This window comes from Neovison vison, chromosome 12, assembly GCF_020171115.1.
Source record: "Neovison vison isolate M4711 chromosome 12, ASM_NN_V1, whole genome shotgun sequence".
NCBI classification, from domain to species: Eukaryota; Metazoa; Chordata; class Mammalia; order Carnivora; family Mustelidae; genus Neogale; species Neogale vison.
The window spans coordinates 79,828,130-79,847,485 of record NC_058102.1 but is presented as its reverse complement, the minus strand read 5'-3'; the positions used below and the strand labels follow the sequence as shown (position 1 = coordinate 79,847,485).

At 38.3% G+C, this 19,356-nt stretch overlaps 1 long non-coding RNA gene across 1 annotated transcript in view; it reads right to left on the bottom strand.

Moving 5' to 3' along the window:
- LOC122891709 overlaps window positions 1–16,848 on the bottom strand; it is a 48,325-nt gene extending 31,477 nt beyond the window's left edge. The window contains exons 1-2 of the long non-coding RNA XR_006381311.1: window positions 16,461–16,848; window positions 8,243–8,365 (exon numbers count right to left, since the gene is read on the bottom strand). This is a non-coding gene — a long non-coding RNA (uncharacterized LOC122891709). The remainder of the gene's footprint in view (window positions 1–8,242; window positions 8,366–16,460) is intronic.
- Window positions 16,849–19,356: the final 2,508 nt, after the last annotated feature.

The following is a 19,356-nucleotide window of genomic DNA, read 5'->3' as shown; positions in this document are numbered from 1 at the left end:
GTGAACATAGTGTTTCTCATGGTAACAATAAATTTGGAACAAAGAATTTATAGAGGAAGGAAAGCACTATTTGTAAGATATCTCTTTGAAAACAAGCATTAAAATCAGTTAAAGGAGACAATGAATTTTCTCAACTTCCCAAACTCGGTCTTATTCAGAGAAACCTCAGCAAAGCAAGAACTTCACAAGTTAACACAACAAGCATAGTCCTAATCTATAAATCCCATTGAACCAAGTTAATCAGGCCTTGAAAGTCTCCTCTAGGTTATGGAGACAGAACCACCAGAATTAATGGGAATATCTGTGGAAATCCCACTTGATTAGTTTTAGATTCGCTGTTATTTTTAGACCTTTGGATCTCCAGAGTGAAATTTCTCCTAACTGTAAGAAATTATTTCAGAACCCTCAAGCATAATCTTGTCAAACTTCTCAAAAGTATATTTTCATATATGAGCAAAATGATATATTGATGATATAGGAGTATGTTCAGAGAAGAAGTGATAAGGTAGGTACCTTATGAGAAAGGGGCTCCCACGGAGGAAGCAGATATAACCTGAGTGATCAGCTTTCCCCACTCTGTGTGTGGTCATCAATATAGTTGTGGTAATCAATATAAATCCCTAAGTCCTAAATGCAGCAATATGCTAGTTGCATGTGAAGATTTTTTAAACCTTACCCATTTATATTTTTAAATAGGTTATATCTTTAAAAAAATGTTTTAAGTTTACAGTAAAAGTAAAGAGACAGTACACCCATATGCCCCCTGTCCCATACACTCACAGCCCCTGCTACCTCCACTCCCCACCACAGGTGTTACATTGGTTACACAAGAGGAACATACATTGACACATCATGATCATACAAAACCCAATTTCCTCCTTTTCCTGTCCCTCTTATCCTTAAAAAAAAAAGAAAAAGAAAAAAAAAAAGAATCCTTTCTATTCCCTTGAGGACTACTTTTATTTCAATGTCTCAGAAGTTTCTGATTATTTAAATAATAGATTTTGACAGCAAGATGAAATATTATGTATCTTTTAGCCTTGACCTTATTATCTACCTTTTTTCAGACTAACAAGTGCAGAGAATTATAGGTAAGTTAGTTCAAGATATAGAAAGTAACAATTAATCTTCTGATTTGAAACAAAAGGGACTAGCCAAGACACCCAGTAAGGTCTGTATATGTCTCTGGTCTTTATATTTCTTGATTGAAAAAAAAAAAAAAGTATTAATGTATTTGAGTGTCTGAATCGCATCCTGAGACCCAACTGGTTCTATGGTTCCTTATATGATCAAAATGATAGAGTCCCCCTATCTGGCATTCGAATTCCATCTATGTGTAGTCTATTCACATCACAAGCAACTTGTCTCTGAATGTTCTCCTGCCCTTATACACTGGAGTGGGGGGTGGGTGACAGAAAGGAAAAAGGAAGTTGCAAAGCTCTGACATGACTCTGGAATGGCTTTTGGTTGTAAGTTGCATACATTTCACCCTCTGGCATGATCTCTCTGAACATAGAGCTGCTAGCTCATTGGCATAAGTCACAATTTGTACGGCCCACCAGGTAGACATGCATGGATGTCCTACACCTGCCTCTTCCCTCTGCCAAAGAAACGGAGCTAGGGTGCCATCACTACTACTGTTACTGCAGTGCCCAGTACTACTAACATGGGCAATGGCCCCAGGTCAGCTCTGTGGAAAGATATTCCATAGGGCAATGAATCCATGACCTTCCTTCTCTTAGGACACAAATTTAAAATAGTAAAAAGGTAAAGAAAACTATTTCTCCACCATCAAAGAAACACAACTAGTGAAAGTCTGAATAATAAATGATGCTACTAGCATAATTTATGCCTGAATTACCTACAAGATAGCACTAATCTCTCCTCCTCTCCCTCCTCTCTGCCTTTTCTGCTACTCAGACATCACCTCCTTAGTGCTGTAGAGCTGATGAAAAAAATAGTGAAAATTAAAACTTGTAGCCCAAGGTCTAGCATATAGTACAAGTTAAATAAATGAAAGTGTCTATATAAGAAATTGACCTGCTGGATTTCTGTTGTTATTTGTGGTTACTCAGCCTACAGCTCCCAATAGGTATAAATTCTACGTTCAATATGCTGGGATCCCTGTATACCTCCACTCACTCATGCATTCATTCCATCTCCAGGTATTTCTTAAGCACCCACTTTGTGCGAGGCGTTGTACTGCAGTCACGGCACAAACAATGGTAAGACAGACAAACATGATCCCCTACCCTTGTAGAGCTATCATTCTTGCAGACGAAACCACAAGTCAAAATAAACAAAGTAATTGCCAGAGCAGAGAGGGGACAAAGTCTCATTTTCCTAAGGTGGTTCAGAAAAGACTCTTTCAGGAAGAGAGTCTTAATACTATATACCTTCAGGAGAATGGAAACTATAAAGAAACTTTCAATTTCTATACACCCACAGGAAGGGAGACTGCACATTTTCATGTAGAAATAAAACATGTTGGAGCATGGGGATCACACTTAATTGTAATCAACTTGTTTCTGAATTTCTCTGAGTAGGCAGAAAATATAACAGAAATGGTTAAAGAAATTATATGGTTTAGCAAACTTGGTTGCCCAAAGTGTACACTATAAATGCCTAAAAGGGACAAAGTTTTTGTTATTAGTTGGTTAAAAAAAATACTGGAAAATTCCCTTTACCTTTCTGGACTGCAAATCCCTCTAAAAATAATAAAGACAATAAAAATATCTACCACATCAAGTCCTGAAGTTCTCATTATAACTGTAACCATGGCATACCAGTAAAAATGTCTAATAAACTTTTAAAACATTTTTGAGGTATCTAGTCTAGTGATATTAGCTTAATTAAATATAAAAGTATTAAAGAAAAAGTTTTAGTTTATCGTTACATATGGTTCAATAAAAATGGAAATGTGACTTATGCACTAATTGGATACCAATGCAATCCTACACTCTCTCCCTCTAAAGAGAAAGCAGAAGGAAGGAAATGTGTTGGTACACATTTCTTGGCCACCAAAGCTTTTCTTCAAGAATATATTTTATAGAACTTTGGATTTAAGCAAAATCAAGAAATACATGTAGGAAAATTTGTTGTGATTGTCAACAAAACATGTGGTTTCAGTGTTACTAATATAATTTATAATCATTTTTACTAGAAAACAATCAAACAGAGAGCAAACACATCTCCCAGATCAGTTCCTGGGTGTTTGTTGGTCACTGTCAGCCTCTCCTTGATGAATTTTCTGGTTTGCCTTTCTTTTGTTATGGTCATATGTCACTGGTCAAAAGGTTAGCCTCTAGCACAAGGTTTCATCAAGATTTAGTAATTAGGTTTTTCTTTCCTGTGATAAGGAATATTTTTAATGGAATTACATAATGAGAACAGGCAAAATGCTACTGAATCCTAATTGGTAAATACCCAGGAGTATGCAAAAGCAGTGCAGACCATATGCCTTGAATTTGGAATGACAATCAATTTCAGGCCTGCAGTACAACCAAATCAATTCAGAGCGTTCCAGGTTCTTACTTAAAGGACCCTCATCTCCACTGTCAGACATACCCCATTTTTTCAGCTTTGCAAGCCAATGCTAAGACAACAATTCAAATGCTTTGAGGACCAGTTTTGAAAGCCAATGAATTATTAAATGTCTACTAGCACTGATTGATATGATTTGCCATGTTGTGTGTGTGTGTGTGTGTGTGTGTGTGTGTGTGTTTTAAGGGAGCAAGTCACTATTGAGTTGAGTAAATAAGCTCCAAATGTATAAGACTGGGTTCAGTAATGATAATGTTAACAAAAGTACAACAAAAACAAAGCAGATCTTGGGAACAGGGCTGCATTCCAATCCTAGGTCTAAACTCCTAAAGTCATCAGCAAGTAACTCAAACTAGCTATATTATTTGTAAAATAGGATTAATGACCCTATCTTCTAGGTTTGTGGGGAGGTCTGCTGAGAGCCTGTGCATCCTACAGTCTGGCATGGGACAAACTACACAGTCAGTATCGGCATCCCCCACCCCCGCCAGGTTGGCCTCCACACCCTGCCCTGGCTTCTGAGTCCTGTACAGGTCAATTCCTTGTACCTCAGCAAGGACTCAGAGGCAAAGAGTCGTCACAGGAAGGCAATGGATTAGTGCCTTTGGTTCTCTGGAGGTCGAAATTTTAAATCAAGAAGGTAAAGAAAGGCCATGCCTTTACAACCACAGCAAAGTAGAGCATTGAAGACTCAATGAGCCAAATACTAAGAGCACATTTTACACCTGATTTACTGAGGTAATTGCCCACATCTACCCTGTCTTTGGGCAAAGACTCCTAACTTTACCTCTAACTTCTAAGAATCGCATGCTTCAGTTTGTCCAGGAGATATAAGTCCCAGGTGTAGGGGATGTCAAAAATCAGCACCGGGTTTGAGTGAAAGTTCTCCATGGAAATCCTATTTCTATTCTTAAATGTCCACCACCAGAATTTTCTATAGTTTTACACACATGAAGTTTCTGGGTTCAAAACATAAGACTACTAACCATCTGTGGGAAAGTAAATTGATACCAACATCAAAATGTAAACACATAAAGTAATAGGATTTTATAAGGTCTGCTTTTTACATTTTCTTTTCCATATTCCATAAAAGAAAAAGTATAGGATAAGCAAAATGGTTGTCTAAATCCAACTGCAGACCTAGTTTTAGCTCTTTCAACTGCAATAATCCTTCAAGATTCTCTCTCATAGTTTATAATATCATTTAAGTTTTACTCCAGACATTTACCCTTTCCATATGTTCCTAGCAGGAAACGTGCCTAAATACAGAAATTCAGAGAGACATGTGATATTCAATAATGTAACACATTTTCAAAGGGAACAAAAGGAGCACTCTAATGAAAATACTTACTGGATTTGTTTTTAACTCAAATAGTATCCAAGTATCATTCCTTTGGTAACTCTCAGTTTTACTTACAAGGGTTTATTTTTCCCGAGATTTTTTTTGAATGCTCTTATATTAAGATGTTTTGATAACAAAGGTTACTATTTTAAGTCCTGTTTCAAATCTTCTCTAACAAAAATGTATAGCTGAAGCTACTCCTCAAATGAGACTTTCCCGTACCATTTTCTGAAAATGTAGCCATTATTGGATATAATAGTACAATTGTTTGGGCTACAGCGCATCACATTAGATTAGATGAGACACTGATGAAGTTACCAGAAGTTTACGATGTGTCATATCACTTAAAAGATTAAAGCCAATTTAGTAGACTGAATCCATCAAGTGATTATTAAGTATTTCTTGACAGTTTGCATTTTAATCCTGGGACTGTAAGTTGTGGTTTGTCTGAAAGTTCCAGACAGTAATTTCTCTAAAAGCGTAACTGCTGGAGACTTCTTTACAGTATAGGTGGGTAAGTGAGAGATCTATCATAAGGTGGGACGAAACTCTGGATTATATAATGAAATGGAATGAGATGGAAAGTATTTAAAACAGCTATAGAAATAATTCAACAATAAAAGAAAATGTACATTTATTGAAAACTCTCTTCATGAGATTGAAAATCTTTTCTTCCTGTTTCTCAAATTTAAAAATCTTTAGGACTCACGTTATTTCATCTCATGCAATAATATTCTTGAAGTTTTGTCAATAAAATGATTTTCTTACACTAGAGGAACATCTGACTACAACCAGGAGAAGGATGGCAAACACATGGCTGGAACGGGGCCTCGCGTCCCTCCTCGACATTCTGTAGGCGTTCATGTTCATCGCACCCCTCCCTCACGTGATGAGTACTTTTTTGTGTCTGAGCTAGGAGACCCAGGTGTTTGGTCAAACAACAGTCTACCTGTTGCTGTGAAGATGGTCGTTAGGTGTGATTAACATTTACAATCAACAAACTATGAGTGAAGCAGGTAAGCCTGCACAAGTCAGGTGGGCCATCCAATGAGTTGAAGACCATAAGAGCAAAGACTGAGGTTTCTGGAAGGAACAATTCTACCTCAAGACTGTGACATCAACTCTTACCTGAATTTCCAACCTGCTGGCCTGCCCTGCAGCATCCTCACTTAGCCAGCCCCCACAATCACAGTAGTTAATTCCTTAAAACGAATTCCTATATATGTTATATACAATGTCTTACTGGCTCTGGAGAACTCTAAAATACCCAGTGTGTCCAGGCATGGTCTTTACTCAACACTTAGTCCTGGTAGCCACTGCCAGTCACTTAGAGAGGACACACCTAATTAAATCTGTTTGCCATTTCTATATTACGAGATCTTCTATTTAAGAAAATAGTGTAAGGAATACTTATCTAAAAGTAAAAATTCCTTTGTAATGTGTTTAATCACCCTTGTCTTTTTGGTATACTTTGTTATTTAATCAGCTTGCTTAAAGCAAAACATATCCCACAGCTTTTTACTATTTGTTTTGTAGAAACGTTTCTCACAGCCTAGTGGTAATCACAAAAAGCACAAAGGTGTGTTAAAAATCAAAACTTGTATTATGAAACAAACTAACTGAGCTCTTCCAAACTTCACGTAAGTTAAAGCTATCGTGTAACATGTGCATTTCTAATATAGCATAAAGCCGTCTCAGGACACATGTTCCCTAAACGGGCCTTTACATGGAACCAGGTACATCTCGGGTGAGACTGAGAAAGCCCATCGGCATCTCAGAGTCCATTTCTTCTTCAGAAAATGAAGTGACAGGTTAGACTGCTTTACCATCACCGCCTGCTTTGGAAGCTAGCAGACAGTCAACATGAACTGAAAACAGTTGCATTTCAGAGATTTGCCTTTTAAGGTCACTCGAAAACTTCTCTAGTAGGTGACCCTATACTATCTGTTATTATCTACATCATTTAGCATTACAAGAACCCCAGTGTTCTAGTCCATACCAACACTTATAGCAATGTTTTACTGAAGTCACTAAATAATAAAGAAATGAGTTTGTGAGGTTTGTATTACCTAATGTCACCACTTTATGAGTGACTTCTGCAAAGCATTACATTATTTAACTTTAAATGCTTGAAATTAAGTAGTACATTAAATATATTTGGCACAGCATAATAGAACAGACATCCATGATACCTGTCATCCAAGTTTATCAATGCATTTTGTAATGTTTTCCCAAAACTTTAGAAATAAAACATTATATATAAGGCCAGACTTCCACGTGTCAAATCTCCAATGCCAGCTTCTCCAAGTCCCTGCACCCTTTAAATGTTGGGGATTCCCAGATATGGTCTCAAGATGACTTTTCTCTTCCTCTAATCTCTCTCCCTAAATAAATAATCTCTCTCCCTAAATATTTCCTCAGGCTTAAAGGCATAGCCAAAATGAAGACACACACATTGTCAGGAGACCTTCACCATGGAGCTTTCCCCCGACCACCACCAAAGGTATCAACCAGTCTCTCCAGCCAGGCGCCTCCTCTGAGCCCCAGATTCACTATATGCAACTACTTAACACCACCACAGCTACCCTCCCCTCCAACCCGCATGTCTCCCACATCTCAAGCAATGTGGTGGCTTGAGTCAGATATTTAAATCATTCTTGGTTTCTCTTTTCTTTTACTCCCTGTATCCAAATATCACCTTATACCATTGTTTCACCTCAAAGACACAATTCATTTTGCACACCGTTCTCCATTTCCTGTTATCACTCCACTCCCCCATGCCAATAAGTCTAACCTGGACAGGTGCAACTACTCCCAACGTGGTTTCCGTTGTGTCCTTGCTCCCCTGCCCCCAAATCCATTCTCTACATTGTGTGAATTTAATATGGAAGTTGGACAACGTGACTACATGGATTAATCATGAAAAGGCTTCTCATTACACACAGAACAAAGTGCACATTCCTAATCCTGGCTGACAAGGCCAGCGTTATCTGGTCCCTCAATCTGATGCTATCACTTCAATCACATCTCATGCCGTTTACCCTCTGCTTATTATCTAGGGAGCACTTCCCCCACGCCACTCCCAGTTCTTCAAATAAACCTTCCCCACCACAAAGCTTTATCTCATGCTGTTCCACTACCTGTAATTCCCCACCCCCAAGCCCACCCGCATCTACCCGATTCCTCTACTGTCATCTAGTCAGAGAATCAATAGTTCCCTGACCACTAACCCTAAACAGACATTTCCTACCTGAGATGCTTTAAAAACAAAACAAAACAACAACCACAACAACACCTTCCTTCTTTGACGTTACAATTCACAAATATTTGTTCATTTATCTATTTTTAGTTTCTTACCTTCACTGGATTGTGATGAGTTCAAGTCTACCATACTATGTTTATGATCTCAGCCAAATCCCAATTCCTGAAGCATAGCAAGCATTGAAAAATGTGTTTTATGAAATAGAATATTCCATTCATCTGGTAGAAAAAAAAAAAAAAACAAGGTTTCCTTAGCTGAAAATTCTTATCCTATTCCCCATGTCACCAGACCATTTCTCTAACAAAAACATTTTCATTTTTGATACAGATAGGTCTCCAGGAAAATTAACCAAAATCAATACAAGAAAACAGAGAGAATTTTATATTTCATTTAGGTAATCTGAAAGATTCATTTTGGATTTTATTTATTTTTTAAGATTTTATTTGACATAGAGAGGGTAGCAGTATCAGCAGCAAAGGGAGAAGGAGAAGCAGGCTCTCCACTGAGCAGGGAGCCCAACTACATGGGGCTCAATCCCAAGACGCCAGGATCATGACTTGAGCCGAAGGCAGATACTTAACCAACTGAGCCACCCAAGTGCCCTATTTTAGTTTTAAATAGGTGTTTAGCTAACTAGCTAGACGATAGATAGGCAAATGCATATATTTATATCAACGTATATAAACAATAAACTTAGTTTACATTTATATCACATTTATACACATACGTATACATTATGCCACAACAAAATAGAAAAATACTTTTCTTAAAATCACAATAATGCAGAGTACACTGAAACATGAGGAAATATGATGATATGGTGTCCAATTAAAAAGTATAATGCACAATGGAGTTTCAATACAATTACAGGTATATAAGATGTATACACACATGTAAATAAAGTCACTGGTAAAAATAAAAAGTTACATTACGGTTTATTATATTATACTTACTATATCTTCAAAATTTTATTCATGTTTTATATCTTTTGCATGTAAGTAAAATAAGAATGAACTGCACAATAAACATTGTTCCTAAAACTTTTATAAAGCTGATCTCAAAAGTCAAATTGTATCACGCTACAGGTAATAGATATTTTACTCTTGACTGTCCTAATTGCTTTGAGCAGCAGTGTATCGGGAGCCATGTTACAAGAACTGACTCTGGAGCAAAACTGGAGACAATAAAGCCCATTTTACACAAATTAAATAGGCAATATTTCCATAACTTGCTGATAGGTAGCCATTTGGTCTTTTATCTATTCCCAAAGCCAGTATAGCTAGAGAAACTAAATAAAATATAAGCTTCTAAGCCTGTATCCCATCAGTTAGGAAATGAAAACAATAAATACTTATTTCTTTGATGTAAAATTTATTATTTCCTTGAGTTCGAAGGAAAATAATGGTATTTTCATTTGAAACACATCTAAAGACCATGGACTTGCTTTGTGGTTCATTATTTAAGTCAAATAGTTTGTGATGAGAATTGTATCACCCAGTGGGCCACCAACATGGTGAAGAGCTAGCCACGCATTCATTAGAAACCACAGCAGACCGTGGATCTTTGTCATAGGTGCTGCGGGCACTATGGCCCAGGGCAAAAGGCACTAACTCCCAGGAAGGCAAGTTGAGTCCTTCCATGAAGAGCCCTTCCAGAGAAGATGACATTTGTACTGGCCTTTGAAAGATTGGCAGAGTCTCACCAAACACAGAAGAGAGTGTAAGAGCAATCAACATTGAAAACAGGACAAATAAGGGCATGTGAAGTAGTTTTTTAAATCTCATCAGAGGTACCTGGGTGCCTCTCTTGGGTAAGCCACCATGACCATACCTTCAGCTCTGGTCATGATCCCGGGGTCCTGGGATCAAGCCTCACTGTTGGGCTCCCTGCTCAGCAGAGAGCCTGCTTCTCCCTCTACCTCTCACCCCACTCGTGTTCTCTCTCAAAAATATAGAGAAAATCTTTAAAAAATAATCTTACCATCATCCTCCCTGGCTGGAGGAAGAGCCAAAAATGAAAGAACTAGCATTTCCTTTTATATACAGAGCTAACTTGTTCTTTAATGAGAACCCAGTAGTTCATTTTTTCAGTTGCATACACTTTATAATGAGCAATGAATCAAATTTACTCACATTATTGTAAAAACCATATTTTTACTTAAAAATTTCAGGCCAAAAATATTGGTGGAAGAGATCATAATATAGTTTTGCTGAGAGAAAATCTTTATTATATAATGAAATTTTAAATATATACGCTAAGTTCATAGCCATTCCTATTCTACCTGCAGACTGGAGGAAAATGGTTTCGGGATTTATTTTTAAAATCTGAATTCAGCAGAGTAATTTTCATATGGGTAACTGACTTGCTTTCCTTTTTAAGTATCTATGTCATCGTTATATGAGACAATAAATGTTAGTTAACAATAAGTAATACTGTTAGTTATAAGTAATACTTATATAAGTATTACTGTTATAATACTGTTAGTTAACAGTAATAAGTAATAAGTAATACTGTTAGTTAACAATATAAGAAGTAATATAAGTAATTTTAATAGAGAATAGCATCTGCTACCAAGTAATTAGAGCCACCTGTAACAAATCTCCCATATCTAATTATAAATACAGGCCTTTTGTTATGCAAGCCCCTGATTATTTAATATCATAGAAATTAATGACCTTTTAATTTGTTGTCTATAAATGGACAAAATGAAAGATACGTACTAACCTCACAGCTATTAACAAATTCACAGAACACTTCAGATACACGTATGTGATCAGAAATGTTTCTATTTGGGGAAAATTATATAAGAATTTCCACTGCCACATAATTATTTCTTTTTCATTGTATCTACTGCACATAGACAATTTAACATCAGACATTCCACTGCGTGATCAGGCCAAGGTGTGCAAGGGCGAATACCACCACCCACCACATTCCCAGTCCGTGTTCCATACTTCAGGTCCACAGAGACTCCCGATCTCATGTGTGTTTCATTTTAAGTTCTGCCTTCTTGAATTCTGTATCCTCTCTATCGGCTTTCACCAGGTCAAAGGGATCTCCAGCAACTATAAAGGGCAAACGTCCAGTTATGTACCGGAAATCTGCCCAATGAGTGGCTACACAACCCTCACTTTAAAGCTAACATGTGCAATTAGTATACTACCAATTCGACATCAAGATTCTAATGATCAAGGTCAATCCATGATTTTTTTAAAAGATTTTATTTATGGGGGTGCCTGGGTGGCTCAGTGGGTTAGGACTTCTGCCTTTGGCTCGGGTCGTGGTCCCAGGGTCCTGGGATCGAGCCCCGCATTGGGCTTTCTGCTTGGCAGGGAGCCTGCTTCCCCCTCTCTCTCTGCCTGCCTCTCTGCCTGCTTGTGATCTCTGTCTGTCAAATAAATAAACAAATAAAATCTTTTTTTTTTTTTAAAGATATTTATTTATTTATTTATTTATTTGACTGGGGGAGAAAGAGAGAGAGAGTGCTAACAAACAGGGAGAGAAGCAGGCAGAGGAAGAAACAGGCTCCCTGCTGAGCAGAGACGCTGATGCAGGACTCAGTCCCAGGACCCCAGGATCAGCACCTAAGCCAAAGGTGGACACTTAAAACTGAGCCACCCAGGTGCCCCCCAATCCATGATTTCTTAAAGATACTAACTGTGGGGGCACCTGGGTGGCTCAGTGGGTTAAGCCGCTGCCTTCGGCTCAGGTCATGATCTCAGAGTCCTGGGATCGAGTCCCGCATCGGGCTCTCTGCTCAGCAGGGAGCCTGCTTCCCCCTCTCTCTCTCTGCCTGCCTCTCTGCCTACTTGTGATTTCTCTCTGTCAAATAAATAAATAAAATCTTTAAAAAAATTAAAAAAAAAGAAAAAGATACTAACTGTGATGACTTCAGCTAAATCACTCTTTTTTGTTCAGTATCCAGGAATATCCACAGGAGTAATCTCCACGAGGCGACCAATCTCTGAACATGAATGTCTAAACAGAATCCAGGCTAATGAGCCTCTAATTCACCTCCTGACACACTCTACCCTCTCCTCACTATAGATCATCTCGACATAATCATGTGCCTCTAAAACATCCAGACACTCAACCTGCAAGACTCTCATGCCAGCCAGGGAAACCCTACACAGACCCACAGTGTGGGCATAACCTCAAGAAGCAATTCCACTCGTCCCTGTAGAGTCCTCATACGTAATGCTCTCCTCTTCTCATTGCTTAAAGGCTGATAGTGTTTGGTGGCCAGAAAGACTAAATATTGGAAGGTTGCAGAAGATTTTAGTAAAATCAGTAAAACTTGTGCCCTGGGAAAGGGAAGCATCCAGTTACTAATTACCAGATAAAGAAATTACCAGGATTCGATGTTCGAAAGACCCACCCAATTATCCACACTCTTTGCTGCCCCATTACTAACACATGTATGTTGAACAATTAGAATTTTATCTAAGAACTTACTTTTAAAAATTACAATACACTAAAGACCTTCTTGATTAGGCATCCAGATTATTATTTTCAGAGACATTTAGAGATGTGGTTTTTACTTCCCTAAAAGCAAATAACACATGAAATTTCACTGTGGAGCCCTTCAATTTATATACTACTTCTTTGTTTTGGTGTTATGTTAAATGTTTATATGTTAAATCTCAGCCAAAGACGTATGTGACTAAATTACTCACTCTATAGCATTTTTTCCCATATAAAATGTGAAGAAACGGCCTCCTGGAAGTTATTAAAGATACACTTCTAAGTACATGTTTTTGATATAGATGTTCTCTAAAATAATTCAGTGTAAAAAATATTGGACTCATTGGCCTGTTAAAATAAATTGTGTGCTAAAACATGAGGATTTTTTAAAATCCATATTCCACTGCTGTGATCTCTTAATGTTTTTCAGTTTTCTAACATTCATTATTTGTTCAAGAAATATTTTGAGTCCTTATTACATCTAGGGCATTGTACAAGCACAGGAAACATTAAGGGGAGTGAAAAAAGAGTCCCTGTGGTGGGGTCAGCCTGCCATGGCGGGGACTTCAGAGATATTTAGGCAACGTATCACCAGGACTTGACTGTCTGGATGGAGGTGGAGAAAAAGAGAAGCTGAAGAAGACTCCTAGGTTTATAGAGTTGAAAGGAAGGCCTCTGGTCATGCCATTCTCAAAGCCAGGAAGACAAAAGAAGGAACAAGTCCAGGGAAGAAGGACCAAGATAGAGAGTTGAGTGTGATGTGCTTGCAAGATATCCAGATGTCCCACATGTAACAGGCCACTGAGTTCAGGACGGTTATCAGGCTAGAGAGATAATTTAGGAGACAATGGAGACTGCACAGGATGTATGGGTAGAATAAAAAGAGGGAGTAGGACCAAACCCTGTGAAATACTAACTTTTAAGGGAAAGATGGAGGTAGGAGACTGAAAAGGAAGCTGAGAAGCAGTGGCCAGAAAGAGAGTTTAAGAAAAAAATTCCAGCAACATATGGTGTCAGAGACTCCATGGGAACAACGCATTCTGACAAAGAACTAAAAGCTAAAAAGTCCAGGGCTGAGAAGCATCTCTTGGATTGAACACTGGGGAAATCAGGCAGACTTTCAAGAAGGATCAGTCTCAGGGGTTAAAGAAGTGAAGGGGAAGTAAGGGAGATAGCGATTGCCAGCCCTTCTTTCAACATGGAGAAAAAGAGAGGGCAGAGAATAAGGGGGAATCTGGAGTTTTAGTTTTAAAACCCTAGAGGAAGGATTTTAGTTTTGAAAGAAAGGTGAGACTTGAAACCATTTAGGTGTTCTTGGAAAGGAACCTGTAGAAAAGAAAAACAGAGATAAAAGCATGAAAGAGACAGTATTACTGACCTCACATAAAAAAGAACTACTTCCAGCAATATCATGGATAAGACCTAGTTATAAAAAAAAAAAAAAAAAAAAGTTTTGCTGAATCTCTATTACTGTCTCTCTGTGGAATACTTCCCTAGTCCAATATTTACTAATATTCTTAAGCACTGCCTCCTTCCACAGAAGACCTGGAGTAACTAATCACCACAAAATAACAAAACTGAAACTATATTACAAAGTTGCAAACTAGATGTGGGGATTTTGGCTAAGAGGACTAGGGATTTAAAAAAAACAAGCCACGTATAGGACATCTATACAAAGCCCTGTACAGTTGCTAGAAAAGTGGCCAAAGTTCATGCTAAGCTTACTAGTGACCAAAGCAAAGAGAGCAACAGGATATATTACATGGTTAGGGTCTATAAAATAAGAGACAAACCAATGGCTCAGAAGAGACAGAGCTGCTTCTCCTTAAATCAAGACCAGAGAAGAACTTGTCTCATTGTTCTCACAAGACACTGCAGTGAAAAAACAAATGCCTTCCTTACAACATGTCAACAACTGATAAAGCAGCAAATTTCAAACACCTGTTTCTTAAAATGCGCTCCAATATATCCTTTAAAAAAAATGATACCAGATGGCAATTAACTTGGGTTCCAAGAATGCAGAACACTAACATCTGGTTTGATAGATAGCCTAATTTTAGAATCTCTTATAGGAATGGAAAAATTGCTTGCCCTGCAAGTATTCATTCATAAATATTATTAAATAGCATTTCTCTCAACTAGCATTATAATGAGGTTTATGCAGCAGAAACTTTAAGGTTCTATTTAATGGCAAGAACCTGAAGCGTAACCACAGATGCAAGCAGTCCATCAGTCACGGAGCACGAATGTAGCACAAAATGCCCCCACCTGCTGGGCGGACGTGGCGATAAGGTAACCAAGCCACCAGACGTCCTGGGTTGCCTGAGACAGTCCCAGTTTATGCCTCTTATTATGGAGTAATTATTAATAGTGCCCCCTACCACTCTCAAATGTATTCCTATCATGTTGGTTGTCACTCTTAATGCTGTCTGTATCAGGGAAGTTATCAGTAATAGGCCCTTGGCCAGTAGTCTGGAATCCAAAAGCCAGACTTCTAGTGCTTGGCAAGTGGGCATATAGTGACGTAAGGTCCATTAGATTTAGTCAAGACAACAGCCTGAACAAAACATAGGAGGAGAAGCAGATTTCTGAAGCAAGTACTCCAAAACAGGGGAAGAAGAAGAAACAGATATTCAGGGTCAGGAGAGCCTCAAGGATTTAAGGACTACAAGCTAGCCCCAGAAGGTCCATCTAAAGGGCCTCAGAAACATCCCCCAAAGACACTCAAGGCTGAGCCAGCAGCAATGATCAAGAAATATCAAGGGGCTGAGAGCCAGCCACCACCCACCGACACAATCTTTTTTTTTTTTTTTGTAAGATTTTATTTATTTATTTGACAGAGAGAGAGAAGGGGGGAAGCAGGCTCCCCACTGAGCAGAGAGCCGGACATGGGACTCCATCCCAGGACCCTGGGACCATGACCCAAGCTGAAGGCAGAGGCTTAACCCCCTGAGCCTCCCAGGCACCCCAAAGACACAGTCTTATACTAGAAGATGAAGAAGTTTATCTCTAAGAATCTGAGTAAGAACAATTATATATATAAAAATCCAGAACCTTAAAAATGTTTATATCATTTGACTTAATATCTTGCCTGAAGGATTAATCTAGGAAAATAACCTGTTATAGTGTCAAAAATTATGAATAGAGATTTTCAAATTACTTATAGTAACAAAAATGTGAGCTAATTAATTCCCCAGCTATAGGAATTCAGCTTAATTATGATACATCCAAATGGTTAACACTGGGGGAGTTAAAAATCATATTCTTAATATTTAATGAAAAATGTTAGAATATAATACACAACGGTTTATGTATCTTTTGATTTAAAATTTTACCTATAAATTTATATCCATAAATATTTAAAAAATAAAAACAGTGATTACCTATGGCTTGTAAAGTTGGGAGACTTATTCTTTCTTCATACTTATGCTCTTCACATTTTCTAAAATTTAAATAAGCATGTATTGCTTTTATAATCAGAAATGTAGCATTGCTATGGTTATTAAGGTCAGATAACTTGTCTTTCAAAGCATTTTCCAACAGTTTACCAGACACTGATACTGCTTAGGATGCTGTACATCTCACCACTGAAAAGGCTAATTTTCTTGGTCCAAGATTTGGTATAAACAGAGTTTAATACCCTCTCAGCTTGTTCTGATATTTACTAGCTATTCAGTGAAGTTTTCTTAACACTATAGACATTAGGGCATCTTTAGGACCAGATTAGCAAGTCAGCAAATTTCTCTGGTAATTTAGCATCTTCCAACAAAGGCCTAGGATTACGGTTTTTCTCGAACACTTAAATAACGATAATCTGGATTTATGGAAGGAGATGGTTTGCGTTATTACCCGTCAGAGGACTGGTTCCGAACTCAGGTTCAGCTGCTTGCTTCTCGAAAGCCAACACTCCAGAGACAAGCGTTGGTGGCAAAAGAAAGGCTGCTTTATCCAGGAAGCCATCAACCTGGGAAGATGGCAGATTCACATCTCAAAGACCATTTTTCGGAGTCCTGGTGGAGCAGGAGATATTTAAAGGGGAAGGGATGGGAAATTGTGAGGGGGCAATGTGCGGAAGAAGCTTGCCCCGCAGTCAATCATTTGCCTTGCAAGGCTTCCAGATTCCTCTGCTCTGCCAGTAATCAAGACTCCCAGGTGTCTCTTATCGAGGATATCAGGGTCAGAAGAGGCTGTTTTTGAATGCAGGCCGGCCTTATCTTCCAAAAAGTCTAGACCTTTGCTCCTTATGGCTAGTGGTCTGCAGGGTCTCAAGGGAAGTAGGATAGCTCTGCTACAAACCATGGGGGTTAGGTCAGCAAGCAGGGAGTGATAAGCCCGAAGTGAGTTAACCCTGAAGACCAGCTGGAGGACTGCTTTTTTTTTTTTTTTTTAAGATTTCATTTATTTATTCGACAGAGATCAAAAGTAGGTAGGAGAGGCAGGCAGAGAGAGAGGGAGGAAGCAGGTTCTCCGCTGAGCAGAGAGCCGGATGCGGGGCTCAATCCCACCTGAGATTACAACCGGAGACAAAGGCAGAGGCTTTAACCCACGGAGCCACCCAGGCGCCCCTGGAGGACTGCTTTAACAAAACATTCTACTACCTACACACTATTAACTGAAACGCTTGCCTTTTTGTAGTATGATGACTAATAATCACAATAAGACCCTGAAGAAAGACGTTTAGGCACTCTATTGCCAACAACAAAAGTGAAATAATGCCTGATATAATTTATCTCAGATATCACTTTGATTTTATATATATATATATATATATATATATATATATATATATATTTCACTCAGTAGATGAATGTTAAGATTCACTCCAGTCCTGAGATTCCATGATTGCAACTTTGGCATATGACAAATCTTTCACCCAATATTCAGAACAACCGAAACAGAGATGTTTTTTGTGCAAATCTATTTTTAATTGAACATACATGTGAGCAAACATGCAGAAATAACAGTAATTTACAGAATATTATAAAAGTTTGTTTTTAAAAAGTTCAGATCCCTCAGACAGATCAATTCATTGTCAGATTATTCCTCCAATGTAGCTTGAAGTGTCTGTCAGTGAGGCCTTGTCCATGCATTTTTTTTAAAAGATTGATTCATTTATTTGAGAGAGAGAGAGCATAAGCAGGAAGGGCAGTGGGGGAGGAAGAGAGGATTTAAGCAGACTCTCTACCGGGCATGGAGCCCAATGTGGGGCTCAATCCCATGACCCTGAGACAACAACCTGAGCCAAAATCAAGAGTCAGATGTTTAACCAAATGAGCCACCCAACCACCCCTTGACCATACACATTTTAAACAAGTCTAAAATTTAGCTTAATTTGGTTCTTGGGAACTTCAGAATCTATGCTTTGTGAAATACTAAATTATCTTCATTGTTTCAGCCAGGTTCAGTTAGATGTGTAGTCATTTGGAGCTGAAATTACCCCAGCTGGGAGGATAGACAGATTTAGCAAAGCCAGTATTTTCGGGGGGGGGGGTGGATTGCGTTCGAGAACATATTTATTTATAGTTTACTGCCGACTCACACCTAAATATGCTTTAGCTTATGAAATTTCAATGGGAAAAAAATCATGTTTAATTACATTTTAATAATCATTCTCGTGCCATGAAATCCATGAAACTGGCATTAAACCAAAGTGATTTGATGTAAGTCCAGAAACAGCAAGAGCATTTGATGAAATTGTCTGAATTACAGAACCAGTGCTTAATTCAGTGGCCCAGCACTTAGCCTGTTTAATTATGTTTCTTCTGCATTAATGTGGAAATTAAAACAAATGGCAGTTAGGTTGTTCCTATTCTATCCTAAGAACACTCTGACAAGCATCTGAATAAAAAGTTAAAAGCTTAATGAATCATTTTTGCATTTTATCTACAAAGTGTCAAAACTCGAAAATACTAAAAGCATCAAAATATTTATCCCTATGTACTCAAACACCAAATGAGGCTTTATTTCTTTAGTATTCATCTCAATGCTTTGGTGTCACCATCAGCTGGACTACTGCCTACTGAATATCTTACCTGGCAGCAAACTATGAGTATAAAATATTAGTATGTGTTCCACTGTCAATTTCCGTAACTCATTCAGAGTCATAAAGAGTTAAATGTTCATATCACTTTAACCAATCAGTTTCACAGTATTCCCAAGTCGATGTCCAACAACCAAAAATTAGATCTGTCCACTTATTTACAAATATGACCTCAGCATGTTATATGCATAATGATTATAATAAAAACATTAGGTCCCAAGAATATGACACCTAAATTTGAAGGACTCAAAATAAGGAAATAATGAGTTATACAGGGCAATGATCACTTGATCATATACTATCTTTGTCTGGGTTCAGTTAGCGAAACAGAGCGGTTACATGTTTTAAAAATAAAGTGGTATTAGTGATATAGGAATTAGAGGTTTGGGGAAGTGGGAAGAACTAAGCAGCAAACACCAGAAAAAGCAGCAGCTAGAACATCGGAGAAGTCATTACTCATGACTTTGGCCCATAGCCCTGGAGAAGGAGGCCAAGTCAGAGTTACTGAAAAGGTCCAGAAGCCACCACACCTGGCTGCTGTGACTGTGGAGAAGGGGATCATGGAGACATCTGTCTGACAGTCACAGCTATGAAGTGAGACACCTGGAGAGGTCCACAGGGCTTCCACAACTGTCAACATCTGTCAACATTCTCCTACCCCATCCTCCCAAGAATGGTGGCTTCTGCTCTCTTTCCAACTTCCAA